This window comes from Elephas maximus, chromosome 9 (assembly GCF_024166365.1).
Source record: "Elephas maximus indicus isolate mEleMax1 chromosome 9, mEleMax1 primary haplotype, whole genome shotgun sequence".
Taxonomy (NCBI): domain Eukaryota; kingdom Metazoa; phylum Chordata; class Mammalia; order Proboscidea; family Elephantidae; genus Elephas; species Elephas maximus.
Genome location: NC_064827.1, coordinates 51,401,429 through 51,420,877, shown reverse-complemented (window position 1 = coordinate 51,420,877; position 19,449 = coordinate 51,401,429). Strand labels below are relative to the sequence as shown.

General features: G+C 38.9%; 1 protein-coding gene and 1 non-coding gene across 2 annotated transcripts in view; both read left to right on the top strand.

The window, feature by feature from the left end:
- GRIN3A (glutamate ionotropic receptor NMDA type subunit 3A) overlaps positions 1-19,449 on the top strand; it is a 206,772-nt gene that overhangs the window by 105,095 nt on the left and 82,228 nt on the right. The window lies entirely within an intron of this gene.
- LOC126083474 (U6 spliceosomal RNA) lies at positions 8,280-8,386 on the top strand. Its single transcript, XR_007518819.1, has one exon. It is a non-coding gene; the product is annotated as a U6 spliceosomal RNA (small nuclear RNA).

The window sequence follows — 19,449 nt, the reverse complement described above, 5'->3', positions numbered from 1 at the left end:
GACTGAAATAAGTCAATTACAAAAGGACAAATATTGTATGATAACACTATCGTAAAAACTCAAGAAAAGGCTCACACACAGAAAAAAAAATATTTGATGGTTACAAGGATGGGAAAAGGTAGGAGGGCAAGTCACTGGATAGTAGACAAGTGTCAACTTTGGTGACGGGAAAGACAACACACAGAATAGGAGATGTCAGCACAACTTGATCAAGAAAAGCCATAGAAGTTTCCTAGACACATCCAAACACCTTGAGGGACTGAGTTACTGGGACTGAAGGCAGGGGTCCATAGTCTTGGGGGACATCTAGGTCAGTTGGCATAACAGTTCATGAAAAAAATGTTCTTTGTACATCCTACTTTGGTGATCTTAAACACTTGCAAGCAGCCGTCTAAGATACATCTCTTTATTTCATCCTGTCTAGAGCAAAGGAGAACGAAGAAAATCAAAGACACAAGGAAAATATTAGCCCAAAGTGCTAAAGGACCATATGAACCACAGCCTCCACCAGCCTGACCCCAGAACTAGATGGTGCCCGGCTACTACCACCAACTGCTCTGACAGGGATCAGAATAGAGGGTCTCCTCAGCAGAGTGGGAGAAAAATGTAGAACAAAATTCAGATTCACCAAAAAAGACCAGACTTACTGGTCTGACAGAGCCTGGAGGAACCCCTGAGACTATGGCCTCTGGACACCTTGCTAACTCAGAACTGAAGCCATTCCCGAGTCCCACTTTTCAGACAAAGATTAAACAGGCCTAGGAAACAAACAACAACATACAGGAGGAATATGCTTCTAAGTTCAATCAAATATATGAGACCAAATGCCCCACTCCTGCCCAAAAGCAAAACAAGGCAGGAAGGGACAGGAAAACTGGACAAATGGACTTGGGGATCCTGGGGTGGAAAGGGCAAGAGTGCTGTAACATTTTGGGAATTGCAACCAATATCACAAAACAATATGAGTATAGAGTTTTGAATGAGAAAGTATCGAGCTGTAAATTTTCACCTAAAACACAATAAAATTAAGAGACAGAGAGAGAACCCTATGGAGCACAGTTCTACTCTGACACACAAGGGTTGTCAAGAGTCAGAATTGACTCAATAGCAACTGGGCTAAATTACAGTCAAAGAAAATACCACATAATCTGAGAGCCTCGAAGGAGACCTGATCTGAATGGAGAGGCAAAGCCCTCATGGGAAAAAGGTCTGAGCTGAGATCTGAAGGGGGTAAACTGGCTGACATAGGGCTGTTAGGAAGCATTTCAGGATGCAGCATGTACAAAGGCCCCAAGACTGGAGGACGAGGGCTGTAATCCTGACTACTCTGTTATGAACAAATAGATTGGAGAGTCAGGAAAAGGGGAACAAGAATAGGCCATGTAACAAGCAATAGAGGATTTTGTACACAGAAATTCTAAAGAGAAAATTTCTCAAAAAGAGAAGCCAAAGAAGTACTATATTCTGGGAAGGGCCACACTTCCCAAAGGCTTCATGTACTTCCAGATAGAAAACATAATGGGAGAAACATCCCATTCACTCTGACAACAAAACATTATAATAACCATAGAAGGATCCTCTATAATTACTGTTAGAAGAAACATGTTTTTTTTTTAATGTACTAAGACATAAAATATGATTTCAGTGAAATACATTGCCATGTTACCAGTTGGAAGACTGAATATTTAAAGATATCAAAATTTCCCTTGGTTAGTTATAGGCTTAAGAAAATTCAATCAAAATCCCAAAGGTTTTTTTGTTTGGTTGTGGCTAAATCTTGAAAATGGATATAATAAAGTTAATCTGAAAAAAAAAAAAAAGAAGAAGAAAAATCAAGGATTTGTTCTTCTCGACTTTGAAATACTTAGTATGAGCAGTAATAACATTCATTTACCAATTTACCACTTAGAAATCTAACATTCATTTACCAACCCCCATGTGCCAGGCACTGTTGTAAATGAAGTTGATATAGGACATTAAGTAGTTACGAAGGTGAAATAAAATAATCTAGATAAAGTAACCTTTCTAGTGACTGACTACGAGGAATCACAACATAATAATAATATCAATAATTAAAAATCTTGTCCGATTTCAATACCAATATTAATTATATTTATCTTGAATTAGTTTCTGTTTTTCACTTTGTCTTTCTCCACCCCATCTTCTCTCTGTCTCTCTCTCCTTGTCAATGTGAACTGGTTAAGGACAAGATTCCTTTTTTGAGCTCACTTCTAGAAAGTTTAGAGACAAATTTTTTGCACATCAATAGCAGATTTACACCAGTAATCGCTGTGAAATGCATTTTAAGCATTATTCCGGGCTTCACTTTGTTTTTCTTAGTTCACCCTATTTTAATTTGTGCTATCTTGTGTTTTATGTGCCTGGTGGCACAATGACTAAGTACTTGGCTGTTAATTGAAAGTTCAGCAGTTCAAATCCACCAGAGCCTCCATGGGAGAAAAGACCTGTTGATCTACACCCATAAAGATTTAAAATAATAAAAAATCAAACCCATTGCTGTGAGTCAATTCTGACTCATAGCGATCCTGTAGAAAACACTATGGGGCAGTTCTACTCTGTCGTGTAAGGTTGCTCCCTGAGTCAGAATTGACTTGACAACACACAACAACATAAGCTGCCTGAAATCTTCAGGAGCAGAGCCAGGTTACATTGAGGAAATGTTAAAATCAAATAACAAAAAACATAAATAGCAATTCAGAAAAGAAAATTGACCAATAATTATAAAAAATATTAAATCTTATTTGTAACCCCAGAAATGCTAATTTAAATAGTAATGAGGTGGTATTTTTACCTGTCAAATTAATAATCTTTTATTGATAGTTGTCAATCTTGGTGGAAGAGCCTTAAGACTGGCACCAGTATATACTGGTATTGGAAGGGTAAGTTGGTACAAAGTGTTCATAAGTCAATTTGGCCATTTGTATCAAGAGCCTTGATACAAAGGGCTTGTGTATCAAGGCTCTTGATACTTCTAGGAATCTGTCCAAAAGAAATAATTTAATATGTGAACAACAATTTATTACAAAGATTCACTGCACCCTTACTCAAAATAGCAAAAACTTGGAAACCATGTAAATGTTCAACAATAGCACAACAAATAAATCACAACTTTTCTGTGTGCTATAAAATTGCAACCACTAGAGATGATTTTGAAGAGCTTTTAAGATGTCAAAAAAAAAAATCAAAATATAATGTTAAGTGAAAAGCCAGGATACAAAACTGTATACCTATATTTCCAATTTTGTGATATACACATGTAGTACTGTAAAGAGAAGTCACTGGAAGGAAATATAACACAATGTTAACAACACTGATATCTGGAGAGGAAATATTCATTTCATTATGTCAACTCCATATTTTCTACAAGGTTCATGCATTGCTTTTGTAATTCAAGAGTGCGTAACAAGCTAAGTAAAAATGAGAATAATTCAGAATGAGACAACAGTCAACACAGCAGCGTTAGCTCCATGTGTGCTGTTGCTTTCTGCAGCCTTCCAAATCCAGGGAGGATGAGTGTCTCAGTGGGTAGCACTCCTAGGGTAAAACGGTTACATCTTAAAAGTACTATACTATCCAGAGACTTTCGGAATTAAATTTTCATTCCCACCCTGTTATTCCCTTTGTAGTACTTAATGCAATCTGTAATTGTCATGTTAATCTAAACTGTCCCAGTTTATCTGTCTTGCCCACCACTGTATCCTCTAAGCCTAGCACAATATTGCGTGAACAGTAAATGTTACTCAGTAAAAGCTGTTCAACTGATAAATGGATGAAAGATGGCAGCATCATTGGAATAAGGGTACAGCCTTCTGCAGTGATTAATTTGAAAATCAGTGCTTCTGAGATGACAATTCAAAACTGTTCTCACACTATGAGCTATGGACTGAATAGAAGGAAAGTCCAGGAGGGAACAATGTAGCAGGTGCACAGGGCAGAGTCCTGGTATTGGACATATGTAAGTTTGATGACTGACTCAAATCGTGCTAATTGTGTGATATTTGGCAAGTTAGCCTTTGTACCCTCTTTTAAGAAGATTGCAGGAGAAAATGGGTGTGAAATATCTAGCTGAAGTATTGATTCCATTCACCACTAAATTATAAACTTCATGAAAGTAGAGACCAGCTCTCTCTTATACACCTGTATCCCTAAGGCCTAAGCATATGACAACCCCTCAATTAGGTAATAGTTGGGTAAATAAATGGACCTGATTGTTAGGCCAAGGAGGGCTAGTTAACATGAGACCAGAAAGATAGAGGCGAGGGTGGGCGCACCGCTTATTTGTACCTGCCGGGTAGAGTCAGGTGAATTCCAAATTACATCCAAGAGTGACCCAAAATGTCTGACTCATGAGATATGATAAATCAGATCATCAAAGCAAAGCAAACGGAAGACCACAACACCCATAGTGGAGTCCGAAGTCAGAGATTTAAGATGCTTAAGTGGGAAGGCACTCTGGGGGACTATGAGGCAGATAATGCTGACCTAGCGTCCGTTATTCTGGGTCCTCGGCGGTAGATTGCAGGGTTGGGTCAGAACCATTTAGTGGCCCAGTATGGACCAGACTCACAGTACAAGATAATTAGTAGGAGTTGAAAAATTTGGGTATTCCGTTCCCTTCCTGAATGTTCTCCAATTCAAGGAATTTTAGAATTTGCTAATTCAGGTTGATTAATGGAAAACTGAACAAAGGAGCATGTGATCTGTTTATTACTTCCAAAATAATTTTGAGATGGCGTCTTTATAGAATTTTTTAAATAACTGCAGTTTTATTACTTTGAAATAGACACAGTAATTCATACTAACTGCAGTAAAGTGTTTTCAATTAGGCACCATGCTGGGTTTGCTTTAATGAATGTCTAAGATCACTTCCTTCATTTGAATACAAACAAAGAATGTGCCAAATTTTTACACATTTTTCTCTTAAATCAAGGAGAAATTGGTTCATAACCTTGTTTACATTATTAATCTGTTCAGCAAGCACTATCTCTATACATACAGAATAGATACTTTATAGGCCACCAAAATATGTCAGGGGATATCTATAAATATTCACATACATGTTGTGTAATTATAAACAATTATTAGTATACAGGAGTCCCTGGGTGGTGCAAAGGGTTACAAGCTCAACTACTAGCATAAATGGTGGTTCCAGCCCACCCAGAGTCTCCTCAGAAGACAGGCCTGCCAATCCGCCTCTGAAAGGCCACAGCCTTGAAAACCCTATGGAGCAGTTCTACTCTGCACACAAGGGGTCACCATGAGTCGAAATGAACTCCGCAGCAACTGACAACAACAAAGTCAGTATACATGTCTATTGACTATGTGTTCACACACATACATTTATGTTATTTAAAAAATTAATGCAGAGAAAATGGATGCAGACTTTGAAGTTAGGGAGAACTAGGCTGATGATTATTTGTCCTGGGAAGAATTTCATTTTCATGCTCAGTAAATATCTTTGTGTGTGTGTGTGTGTGTGTGTGTGTGTGTGTGTACAAACTTGCAGGCAGTCCCCCAAAGGGTTCATTCTGTGGCTAAAATACATAGTTCAGCTCCACAAACACAATGACAATTACGTTAAACGTTGGATTTTTATGATTCATCCTCAACTTGACATTTGATCATTTACCAGATCAGGGAGCTAGTGTAGTCCAACCACCCATGGATCTGATGGGAAGTCACAAATCTTAACTGTGAGGTCAGCTCTAATGTGAACTCAGCCTGGGAATTTGGGCCACTTAGGGGCATTTTCCTAACTGCAACTGGACACAAGCTTGCTCCTCCAATTGCACAGACAGGTGTACCATATAGTTGACATTATTCACAGCTTAAGCTCAAAGACATTTTGTCAGAATCTATTAATATTTTTCAAAGAAATGCACTTACTATGACATTTCATCAGGAAGCTGCTGCCTAGAAAATGCCAAATGCCAGAAAATTTTAGCAGCACCAGCCAAAACAGAACCTATCAATGTCTATTTAAATTATATTTGAACTAGGGGCTTTTTTCATGCATAACCTGAAGACATAGAATTAATAGAAATGATTCTATTGGCAAACAAGAATGCAAGTGAGTCTAGTCACATAAATATGTGTATCTCCTGGGGTGCATTTAAAATGATGACAAACCAGCCCCCTTAGCTTCGTAATAAGACAATAAATATAATTTCAGAAACACCAACTAAAAATATCAATGTCAATAAATAATGATAAGAAGGAGAATATTTATTGGATACCTGCTGTGTCCCAGGGACTAGGCTAATTGCTTTGCATGGATTTTTCTCCTGATTTCAAATTTACTGTACCAACTCAGAAAGGAAACTAGGCTTAACGAAGTGAAGTAACCTGTCCAGAGTCATTCAGCTAATAAATATTAAAGGCAGAATTCATATCCAGCAATATCTGGCCATCAAGAAGTGTTCCTATTCAGTATCTAATTTATACATGCAGCAAAAAAGTCTTCCTCAGCTGGATTTTTTCCAATCAACCCTTTCCCCACCCTTGGACTTGGGCTGGGAAAGCTATTCACACCACGACGATGACTCAAGGGCAGAGACTACTGCTGAGGCTGCGACATTTGAAATTGTGCACACACAGTATTTGATTGAGTGTAGGGTAAAGGAGCAGGAGAGACACAAACCCAGGAAGGCCTAACACCCACCCCATCACCACCATCACTATCACTTCCACCCTGCCCAGGGAAGTGCTTCAGCAAGATGGCCTTCTGGATACTTCATAAATCAGAAGAAGGACTTATTTGTCTGCATAGTATCTTCTATCCACCACAGTTTCAGATGGTACCCTACTCCCCTGCCACCACTCTGTGAAATGGCAGTAACCTTTCTCCTTTTCCCCGCCATTGTTATTGTTGGGTGCTGTTGAGTCAATTCCAACTCAGAGTAACCCCCTGTAACAGAGTACAACTGCCCCATGGGGTTTCCTAGCTGTAATCTTTACAGAAGCAGATCACCAGGTCTTTCTCCCATGAAGGCACTGGGTGAGTTCAACCCGCCAACCTTCAGGTTAGTAGCTGAGCACTTAACTGTCATGCCACCAGGACTCCTTTCCTGCTCCACCAGAAATTGCCAAATGAAGCTGGAGTTTTGTAACCAGTTTGAGTGTAAACTCTGGTGCCAGTTTATCTCCCCACTGTTAAGTCCCTCACACTATTAACCTACTCTACCTTCAGCACCACTGATGCTTGACTCACATAAATTTTGCTCAAAGCGTTAAATTAGAGCCTCTTCATCAAGATATTGTTTATAATATAGAAAGGCTGAAAACAACCTATAATCACTAAGAGGAGATTGGTTACACAAAACATGGAAATTCACTGGAATATAGTGTTGCTGTTTTAAAAAGAAATGAGCTAAATGTGTATTGTCAGGTAAAAAAGTGGATTATACAAAATATGTGTGAAAAATAAAATAGTATGTAAAAAAATCTACTTTTTTCTTTAATATATATACAAAACTCTACTAAACATTTTTGGTTTTGCAGAATTAGCCCTCATGTAAAAGGGCTGCTCACCACTAGGATATAATGTTATCAGAGGCACTTCGAATCTCTTCCTGCCACAGGTCCTGAAATTTCCCTAACAGCCAATTATCTGTATTAAGAAATTTTCTCCAGAAGGTCCCTATATACTCTACGTACATTTCAAAATAAGATCAATGTTCCTGGAAGGGGCAAGACTTCTGCTGATGCCTATGTGGATTTTTAATTTAAACTAGATGATTCTGCTAACATAGAGAACGAGGAGAATATGTCCCACTGAACAGTGTGATGAATTTTACCGAGAAGACACCAAACTTTAAACTTATGGAAAAAGTGACCAAAGGGCAAGGTAGCCAGTTTGGCTTCATGCCTAGACTCAGTTCCTTAACAATCTCTACCTCTCCTAGCTAAAGCCACTTCTCCTCACATTCAGGTACAGCTCCCTCCCTTACCTTTCTCCCCAGCCAGGTTCCAGAACTAATTCTATTCTCCTTCAGGGAGAATGTGAAATGCTGTATCTAGATCCTTGCTCCTCAGAAGTATGGTCCTAGGACCAACAATTTCAGCATTACTGGGAGCTTGTTGGAGCCCTGGTGGTGCAGTGGTTAAGAGCTCGGCTGCTAACCAAAAGGTTGGCAGTTCGAGTCCACCAGGCGCTTCTTGGAAACCCTATGGGGCAGTTCTACTCTGTCCTTTAAGGTCGCTATGAGTCAGAATCTACTCGACGGCAATGGGTTACGGGAGCTTGTTAGAAATGCAGAGTGCTCACTTCAGCAGTACATATCCTAAAATTGGAATGAGATGGAGAGGATTAGCCTGGGCCCTGTACAAGGAAGACAGGCAAATTCATGAAGTGTTTCATATTTTTTGTCACATTATAGGGATTGCACGGGGTCACATAACAATATGTGCATAAATTTTTGTATGATAAATTAACTTGAGCTGTAAACTTTCACCTAAACACAATAACAAGATCCTCAAGTGTTTCATTTGCACAATATAGTTTGAGAAGCACTGCTGTAGGTCAATTCCCACACAACCCAGCTTCAGATCATTTTTGCTGCTGGCTCCACTCTTATATTTACCCTTGAATCAGTGACACATTCAGGAATAAACTTTATCTTTGCTGCCGTTGTGATGTTAACTGCTCTCAGGTCAGCCCTGACTCATCATGGTGACCCCGTGCACAATGGAACAACACACTGTCCGGTCCTGTACCATACCCCCGGTCAGTGGTGGATTAGGACTTTATGACTTACAGGGTTTTCATTGGCTGGTTTTCAGAAGTAGATGTCCAGGCCTTTCTTAGTCCATCTTAGTCAGGAAGTTCTGCTGAAACCTGTTCACCATCATAGCAACACACAAGCCTCTACTGACAATGCATAAGGTACATTGGTTGGGAATTAAACCCAGATCTCCCACATGAAAGAGCATTTTACCACCATACAGCAAACTTTATCTTACATCTTATAATTGGCTTCATGCTCTATTAACAAGTTCAATGTTCCAGTGACTTCCAGACTGGGATCCTGCTTAGCTCTGGCTTTCTCCCAGCATTCGGAAGATGCTTTGATGCAGAGCCCCAGCCTGCCAGCTGTAATTTTAGTCCAGCTGGTAAACCTTCTGGAAAATGAACCTATACAATTTTCTTCATTGTCCACCCAGAATTCTCTCCACCCCACTGTCAAACTAATCTATATTACTTTCATGCCATCTGGCCAAACCAGCAACACACCAGTCCATGCTCTAAAAAGTTTTAGCAAAGATTTTCCGGCTTCTGCCACTGGTCCCCCTCACTGCAAAGAGGTTCTTCCCTGTGTCACTTTGCAAGCCTTTTTACTCTTGCACTCTCTGTGGAGAGAGTAGCAAGCTTATCAGCTTCTTCATTGAGCCATTATTAACGCATTTCTCACCCTGCTGTTCACATCTTGTAAAGACAGTTGACAAATCACTATTTCTAGCAACTGTAGAGGAATGAAAGGTGCTGCCCCCCATTCACATAATTTTACCATGGGTACTCTCTGACATGGCTCCTCGTCTACCATGGGGTACTGAGGGAGGAAAAAGTGTTAACAGGTAGGAAATACTAGCTTTTATACTGATCCAGTGATTTTCTTTTCATTTTTACATGCTTATAGAAAATGACTATTTTGCTTCAGTAACATGACAAATAGTAATGATGCATACCATTCATAAAGCCTTTCACGGCTTCCCAAACACTTTCATTCCAGGACTTCAGTTTATCCTGCATATCTTCAATGGTAGAAAAGACACTTAGCAGAGGAGGAAAGAGAGGCTCAGAGGGGTTAAGTGATTTTTCCGAAGTTCAAGCTGCTACTTGAACCCAACTATCATAATTCCAAGTCATCACAATTTGCATTACAATATGCTGCCTCATATTAAACTATATTCAAAAAGTTAAGCATTCAAGGATAGGAATGCTCCTGGTTCCCAGTGCTTTCCTCGGCATTTCAGCTGTTTAGTTTGAGAAAAATAATCATCAAAACAAATGCATAATACGTTCCTTTAACTACTGCTCGAAACACATCTAGTGCTTGTGATTTATCATAGATTTTTAGATGGCTTAACTTTCACGGAGCTGAATATTTTTCAGGTCAAATATGACAGCAAACAGTCAGTATACTGAGAGCCAAACGGAAGTCCAGGAATGCTGAATGTATTTTGCTCTGTGTCGTGTACTAAATGACGAATGGGCAGCCAGGGCTTTCAAGGTTATAATTTCAGCCCAAGGTTCTGGTAACTACATAATATCCTTGAGTGGTTTATGATACCATAAGATGAAATTATAGCTCCCAAGGGATAAAAGTTGTTGAATACTTTCAGCCATTGAGTACCATAACTAGCCTGTCCTCTATAGCAATTATAGGAAAAACTATATGAAATGTCTAGTTGTATTGACTAATGACTCTAAATATAGAAATTATTTTTTAAAACAAGAATGACAGGCAAATGATCATTCATTCATTCATTGTTGTTGTTGTTATTGTTGTTAGGTACCGTAAAGTTGGCTCCAACTCATAGCAACCCTGTGTACAATAGAACAAAACATTACCTGTCCTGTGCCTTCCTCACAATCGTTGCTATGTTTGAGCCCATCGTTGCAGCCACTGTGTCAATCCATCTCATTGAGGGTTGTCCTCCCTTGCACTGACCAAGCATGATGTCCTTTTCCTGGGATTGATCCCTCCTAATAACATCCGAAGTAAGTGAGATGAAGTCTCCCCATCCTCACTACAAAGGAGCGTTCTGGCTGTACTTATTCCAAAACAGATTTTGTTCATCTTTCTGGCAGTCCATAGTATATTCAATATTCTTCGCTAACACCATAATTCAAAAGCATCAATTCTTCTTCGGTTGTCTTTATTCATCGTCCAGCTTTCACATGCACATGAAAACCTAACCCCAAACCCACTGCCATCAAGTCAATTCCAACTCATGACGACCCTATATAACAGAGTAGAACTGCCCTACAGTGTTTCCAAGGCTGTAACTGTTTAAGGAAAGCAGACTGGCACATCTTTCTCCCGCTGAGCAGGTGGTGGGTTTGAACTGCCGACCTTTTTTATTAGCAGCTGAGTGCTTTAACCACTTCACCACCAGGGCTCCTCTGCATGCGTATGAGGCAATTGAAAATGGCATGGCTTGGGCCAGGCTCTTCCCAGTCCTAAAAGTAACGTCTTTGCTTTTTAACACTTTAAAGGGTCTTCTGCTGCAGATTTCCCCAATGCAGCAATTCATTTGATTTCTTGACTCGCTGCTTCCATCAGCATTGATTGTGAACCCTCCAAGTAAAATGCAATCCTTGACAACTTCAGTATTTTCCCCATTTATCATGATGTTGCTTATTGATCCAGTTGTGAGGATTTTTTTTCCTTTATATTGAGGTGTAATCCATACTAAAGGCTGTATGTAGTCTTTGATCTTCATCAGTGTTTCAGGTTTGCTTCTCCTTCAGCAAGCAAGATTGTGTGATCTTTGTATCCAAGGTTGTTAATTAGTCTTGAACACAGAGTAGCTAAAGAGAACAGAAGAAATGATAAAGTAAAAGAACTGAACAGAAGATTTCAAAAGACAGCTCGAGAAAACAAGGTAATGTGTTATAATGAAATGTGCAAAGACCTGGAGTTAGAAAATGAAAGGAAGAACATGCACTGCATTTCTCAAGTTGAAACAACCAAAGAAAAAATTCAAATCCCGAGTTGCAATATTAAAGGATTCTTGTGTGTGTGTGTGTGTGTGTGTGTGTGTGTGTGTTCACAAGCACATGCCCACTTGCTTTAGGTGAAGGATTACAGAGCAAATCCATTTCCCATTCGATAGCTTATACACAAATTGTTCAGTGACATTAGTTGCAATCCCCACAATGTGTCAGCACTCTCCCCATTACCACCCTGAGTTCTTCATTTCCTTTCGTCCAGTTTTCCTGCCCCTTCCTGCCTTCTCATCTTTGCTTCGGAGCAGATGTTTCCGTTTTGGCCTCATACAGATGATTGTTCTAAGGAGCACTTTCCTCACAGGTGTTATTATTTATCTTATAGGCCTGTCAATTATTTGGCTGAAAGGTGATCTCCAGAAATGGCTTCAGTTCCAAGGTAGAAGGATGTCTAAGGGCCATAGTCTTGGGAGGTCCCTCAAGCTCTCTTAGACCAGTAAATCTGGTCTTTTTTATGAATTTGAATTTTGTTCTACTTTTTTTCCCCCACTCTAACCAGGACCTTCTATTGTGATCCTGGTCAGAGCTGTCGGTAGTGATAGTTGGGCACCATCTAGTTCTTCTGGTCTCAGACTAGTGGAGGCTGTGGTTCCTGTGGTCCATTAGTGTTTGGACTCTTTGTTTCCTTGAGTCTTTAATTTTCTTCACTCTCCTTTGCTCCAGACAGAAAGAGACCAATAGTTGTATCTTAGGTGGCTGCTTGCAAGCTTTTAAGATCCCAAACACTATTCACCAAAGTAGGATGTAGAATGTTGTCTTTATGAACTATGTTATGCCAGTTGACTTAGATGTCACCCAAGACTATGGTCCTTAGCCTTCAGGCCCAGTAACTCAGTCCTGCAAAATGTTTCGTTATGCCTAGGATGTTTCCATGACTGTTACCCCTGTATACTCTATTATATATATAAATACGCATGCAACACATATGAATATATCTGTAGAAATATCCACAGCCAAACCTATATGCGCACATCAGTGTACTCCCATATGCCCCCCACACCTATTCAGCATACATACCTACCTATGTATCCACTCATAAATTATTATTTGTTATTACTGTTGTTGCAGGATAATATATGTTATAGTATTTACTGTCATTGCTTTTATTCTTGCCTATCCCTCAGTGTCTTCCTTTGTCTTGGGTGTGTTGTGATGACTTCCCCACATTGTGTATTTCCTTTCCCTTCACCAAAGTTAACATGTGTCTAACTCTCTAGCTAGTGATTTTTCCTCTGCCCCCCTCCCATCCCTGGTAACCATCAAAAAATGTTTCTTCCTTGTGTAAACCCTTTCTTGCTATTCATAATAGTGGTCTCATACAATATTTACCCTTTTGTGACTGACTTATCTCATTCAGTATAATGTCCTCCAGATTCATCCACGTTGTGCAGTGTTTTACAGATTCGTCATTATTGTTACATAGTATTCCATTGTGCATACGTACCACAGTTCATTTACCCATTCATCCATTGATGGACACTTAGGTTGTTTCCATCTTTTTGCTATTGTGAATAGTGCAGCAGTGAACATGGGTGTGCATATGTCTATTCTTGTCATGGCTTTTATTTCCCTAGGATATATACCTAAGAGTGGGATTGCTGGATCATATGGTATTTCTATTTCCAGCTTTTTGAGGAAGTGCCATACCATTTTACACTCCTACCAGCAGTGTATAAGAGTTCCAGTTTCCCCACAACCTCACCAGCATTTGTTGTTTTCTGTTTTTTTTGATGAGTGCCATTATTGCTGAGATGAGATCATATCTCATTGTAGTCTTGATTTGCATCTCTCTAATGGGGTCACTATGAGTCAGAATCAACTCAACGGCAACAGGTTTGGTTTGGTTTTTGGCAGTGCCCAATGATCACAAGCATCTCTTCATATTTTTTTTATTTTTTTCATTTTAGGTGAAGGTTTATAAAACAAACAAGCTAGCTTCTCATTAAACAATTGGTACACATGTTGTTTTGTGACATTGTTTACCAACCCAATGACATATTAACACTCTCTCTTCTCGACCTTGGGTTCACTGTTATCATCTTTCTTGTCCCCTCCTGCCTTCTAGTCCTTGCCACTGGGCTGGTGTGCCCATTTAGTCTCATTTTGTTTTACGGGCCTGTCTAATCTTTGGCTAAACAGTGAACCTCAGGAGTGACTTCATTACTGAGCTAAAAGGGTGTCCAGGGGCCATACTTTTGGGGTTTCTCCAGTCTCTGTCAGGCCAGTAAGTCTGGTCTTTTTTTGTGAGTTAGAATTTTGTTCTCATTTTTCTCCAGCTCTGTCCAGGACCCTCTATTGTGATCCCTGTCAGAGTGGTTGGTGGTGGTAGCCAGGCACCATCTAGTTGTACTGGACTCAGTCTGGTGGATGCTGTGGTAGTTATGGTCCATTTCTTCATATGTTTTTTAACCACCTGAATATCTTCTTTGGTTAAGTGTCTATTCATGTCAATATTGAAGGAATTTATGGGCAAAATGTTGAACAATGCAGGAAGCATCAAAAGAAGATGGAAGGAATACATAGTCACTGTACCGAAAAGAATTGGTGGGTATTCAGTCATTTCAGGAGGTAGCATATGATCAAGCACCTATGGTACTGAAGGAAGAAGTCCAAGCTACACTGAAGGCATTGGTGAAAAACAAGGATCCAGGAACTGATACAATACCAATTGAGATGTTTCAACAAGTGGATACAACACTGGAAGCGCTCATTCATCTATGTCAAGAAATTTGGAACAGCTATTTGGCCAACCAACTGGAAGAGATCCATATACATGCCCTTTCCAAAGAAAGGTGATTCAATGGAACGTGGAAATTATTGAATAATGTCATTAATATCACATACAGATAAAATTTTGCTGAAGATAATTCAAAAATGGTTGCAGCAGTACATCAACAGGGAACTGCCAGAAATTCAAGCTGGATTCAGGAGAGGATGTGAAATGAGGTATATCATTGCTGATGTCAGATGGATCTTGGCTGAAAGTAAGAATACCAGAAAGATGTTTACTTGTGTTTTATTGACTCTGCAAAGGCATTCGACTGTGTGGATCATCACAAATAATGGATAACATTGCAAAGAATGGAAATTCCAGAACACTTAACAGTTATCATGCAGAACCTGTACATAAACCAAGAAGCAGTCATTCAAACAGAAAAGGGGACACTGCGTGATTTAAAATCAGAAAAGGTGTGCATCAGGGTTGTTTCCTTTCACTATATTCAATCTGTATGCTGGGCAAATAATCCTAGAAGCTGGACTATGTGAAGAAGAACGAGGCGTCAGGATTGGAGGAAGACTCATTAACATCCATAATATGTATAAATCACTATATGTCTGGCACTAATATGAGGGCTGGGGTTTCAACAGCAGATAAGTCAGATCTCTAACCCTGTGCTCAAGAGTTTTCATTGTTGTGGGGGAATCAGGCACTAAATGACTAAATGAATATTCCATGTGATAAGTGCTGTAATGATGAGCAGAATGCTATGCCAATTCATTCACCAGACCCTGACCAGCTGGGGAGGGTGTGGGCAGTCAGAGAAGGGCTCCTTGTGTAAGTAAGCATAGAGCAGAGCTCTAAATGATGCATCAGAATTATGAAAGTGAGCAGAATTATGGAAGGGAAGCTCATCCTTAGCAAGCAGCTAAAGAGAGTGAGAGAAAGAGACCTTGAAGAAAGAGCACAAACATCAGCCATCCTCTAAATGATAGGAACAGCTAGAGGAAAAAGTGGAAAAGAGCCAGAAAAGAATGAGTAAAATAATGCAATCTGGACATTAAGAAGATATGTGTATTTCCATGTATGTATTATCTTATACATATAATATATACTTATACATGTATATGTTATATATATGTATGTATGTATGTGTGCACCAGAACAAAGTTTGCAATGAGAAAAAAACCAAGCCATATAAAATGTCTCAGCTCCAGTTACAAAAAAGAAGCATAATTTAAGATTCCAAGACTATCAAGATAATATTAAAAGAGTAACTAATTAGAATGACAAGATCAGATAAGATCATAAAATACTATATAGAATGGAACAATAGGCACAGGATTCTAAAAGAGACCAAAAGGTTATTCAATGTGAAACATTTACCTGGTAAAGATGTAATTCATTTTGGAGGAGAATATAAAGATCACCACTGTCTTAATTATCTAGCACTGCTGTAGCAGAAATACCACAGTGGATGGCTTTAACAAAGAGAAGTTTATTTTCTCAAGGTCAAGTAGGCTAAAAGTCCAAATTTAGGGTGTCAGCTCCAGTGGAAGTCTTTCCCTCTCTGTCGGCCTTCTCATCAATCTTCCCCCAGACTAGGAGCTTCTCTGCGTTGAAACCCTGAGCCTAAAGGACGTGCTCTGCTCCCAGCACTTCTTTCTTGGTGGTGTGAGGCCTCCATGTCTCTCTGCTTGCTTCTTTCTTTTATATCTCAGGAGATTGTCTCAAGACACAATCCCGTCTTATAGATTGAGTCCTGCCTCACTAACACAACTGCCACCCATCCTCCCTCATTAACATCATAGAGGCAGGATTTACAACATATAGGAAAATCACACAATACTGGGCCCAGCCAAATTGATACACACATTTTTGGGAGGACATAATTCAATCCATGGCAACCACCAAATGGAAAAAGCCCAAAGTTACTGACCATACAAGTCATCTCTTAATAATATTTCAATATTATTTCAAACTATTAAACAATATTACTTTCAGTGATGACAGCAGCTTACATTTGTATCACATTTTACAGTATACATGTCTTTTCTCAGCTTGGTAGTTATGTACACTGTAAAGTTTTAGCATTAAAAAACCCATTGCCATCGAATTGATTCTGACTCATAGCTAGCAACCTTATATGACAGAGTAGAACTGCCCTATAGCATTTCCAAGGTTGTACTTTTAATCTTTACCGAAGCAGACTGCCACATCTTTCTCCCTCAGACCAGCTAGTGGATCCAAACAGCCAGCCTTTCAGTTAGTAGCCAGGTGCTTAACCACTGCTACACCAGGGCTTCTTCTGAGTTTTACCATAGTTAAACATAATTAAATTAGCTAAAATCATATTTGGAAAATAGACACAAGAAAGATTATGTTTCAGAATATGAAAGCACATCAATAACAGGTGGAAAGAGAAAACAAATTAGAGGCACAAACCAATAGCACTAAACACTTGTTGGAATACATGACACAAGTTCTATATAGAGATCCTTAGATACAGGAATGGTTGGTTTTGATTTTATGATGGTAATTCTTAATAGTTTTGTTCCCAAAAAGTAGGCTTCACTAACAAACAGCATTTTTAGAAAAATTCTCACTAATGTGCCATTTCAAAGAGGCAGTCTTAAACTAAAAATTTACAAGCTTGCTTTCTCAAAAAGTCAAGAAATAATTTTTTGGATGTTTTTGCCACTGTTGAGTCCATAATAAATTCAAAAATAATACAAGTAACCTAAACATGTATTTCCTCTCTGGAAAGCTGTGTGCTATCCAAACATTACAAAGAAACTATGAAAATAATGAAATATTTTAACGATTTTTGGACTAAATGCCTTAGTATAGTTATAAAAAGAAAAAAATCTAACCTTTGGGAATTATAATTCTTCTAAAATCTTACTCAGATGTCATTCCCAAGACAAGTGGCCTATGATGACTGAAGTTTTAATAGCCATTGTACCTGGAGTCTTTATGTGTTAATAGTACTTGGAGTAAAAATGAATAGCATTTTCCAAATACAATAACTCAAAAATAAATGTAGACATTTGTGCAAATGTTTCATTTTTGAAAATCACCTTGGACTGAGTCAAGTCATGGAAATTTTTAGCTCAAAGGAAAATTTCTTCCTTCCCCTGCCCACCCCCCAAAAACTCACAAGGATGGGAAAACAGAGGATTCTAATAGAAGCTGTCTTGCAACATTAACTGCAATGTTCATTCCCCTAAAAGCCATAATTCATGACTACTCTACAGCCTTTTTCTTTCAGCAATTATGCATATTAGAGGAAACTCTGAATACATAAAAACTCAATGCTGATAGGAAATCAAGCTCATAAAAGACATGTCGACTAGTTTGCCCTGAAGGAAAATGTGAGAACTACCCAAGGAGGAGTCCCTGGTCCAAGGAGGTTGGGAACTGTATGGAAATCACCGCCCCTATCAAACCTGCAGCATTGCCAGGGCTTACGTATTGCCTGAGATTCCTGGTCAACGCTTGGAAGGACAGCTCCATCATAGGCGGACAGTGCCTATCATGAAAGGAGAACTTTGGGAATTAATGGCTGTCCTGGTAATTTAATGCAAAAGTTGTTCTTCTAAACAAACTACTACACAGAGTGCCTTGAACCTACTGTTCTTTCCTTTTCTATGTTCTCTCTTCTGCATAGGTTCATGGGGCATCACGGAAAACATCTCATAAGAATGGTCCCATGCTATTTTGATCACCTTTGTATTTTTAGAACCTAGTATAAAGCTTGGCTACTATAGGCACTTGATAAACATTTGCTGAATAAATTAAAGATCTCTAAATCTTAATTTCAAGTCAGAAAACTTGGGTTTGAGTCTTGTCTCTACTGCTTAACTGGGTTGTGTGATCCTGGGAAAGTTACCTAAACTCTCTGAGCGTCAGACTCCTCATCTGAGAAATAGAAATGAATATACCCACTCAGAGCACTTTCCTGAGACAATAAGGAGATAAAATCACCAAACACAGTGGCTGACATGTGTCGAAGCTCTGTAATTATTTGTTGAATGTAGATTCCCTACTTGCCCTTAATTGAAGAGTTGTAGATGAGCAAATGAATGAAGAAGAACAGATTATATCAAATATAAGGGCTGAGGACACGCTGTAGTTAACTTTTCTCATACCTCTGGCAATACGCCAAGACAAAACACATTCTTGACTTCTTCAGGAAGAATTATAGCCAAAACTCACGGCATTCAGGATTTATGCTTTGACATACATCCTTAAAATAATGCCTCTGGCCTTTTATAAATGGGAAATCTCAGAAGAAGCCCAGAAGTATTACCAAGGAATATGAAATTTATTTGGAGAACTTACAGACTTATAATAACCCTCTATGGAAGTAGCATAAATTTTAATACCTGTGGGAAGGAGGTAACACACAAGCACATACACACACACAAATACACATACACACACACACACACACAAAATGAACTTATTGTGTCCCTTGTTCTTCAATAAGTCAACCAGCGAGTTATTCTCTGTGCCTAGAGGCTGTGGAAGATACAAAGGACATTGCATACAATTCTTGTCCTCATAAATGGCATGATGAAGTTAAGATTAAAATACTTCAGTAAAATCAGGAAAGGAAATTTGCTCACCACTGAGTATCCAGTAAGATTAAGGCAGGATGTCAGTATTGGTGACCATCCTACCAAAAGTGGCATCCCATGCCTGGTTTTTATCTCATACCATTTATTTCCTTCTCTTATTTAATTTACCAATATCTATGATAATCTATTTTTCCTTTTACTGTAAGAGTAAGGTTCTTTGTTATTTGTAGGAATTATCTACTAGTACATAATATATATGTAATGATTCATGTATTCTTTGTTCTTGAACCTATCAACCAAAATCCTATGTTGGCAGTTAAACCAAGTCAAAAATATGCTTGAAACCTTTCAGCAAGAAATTATTCTTTTTCCATGTTCTTCTTTCCACCAATTAA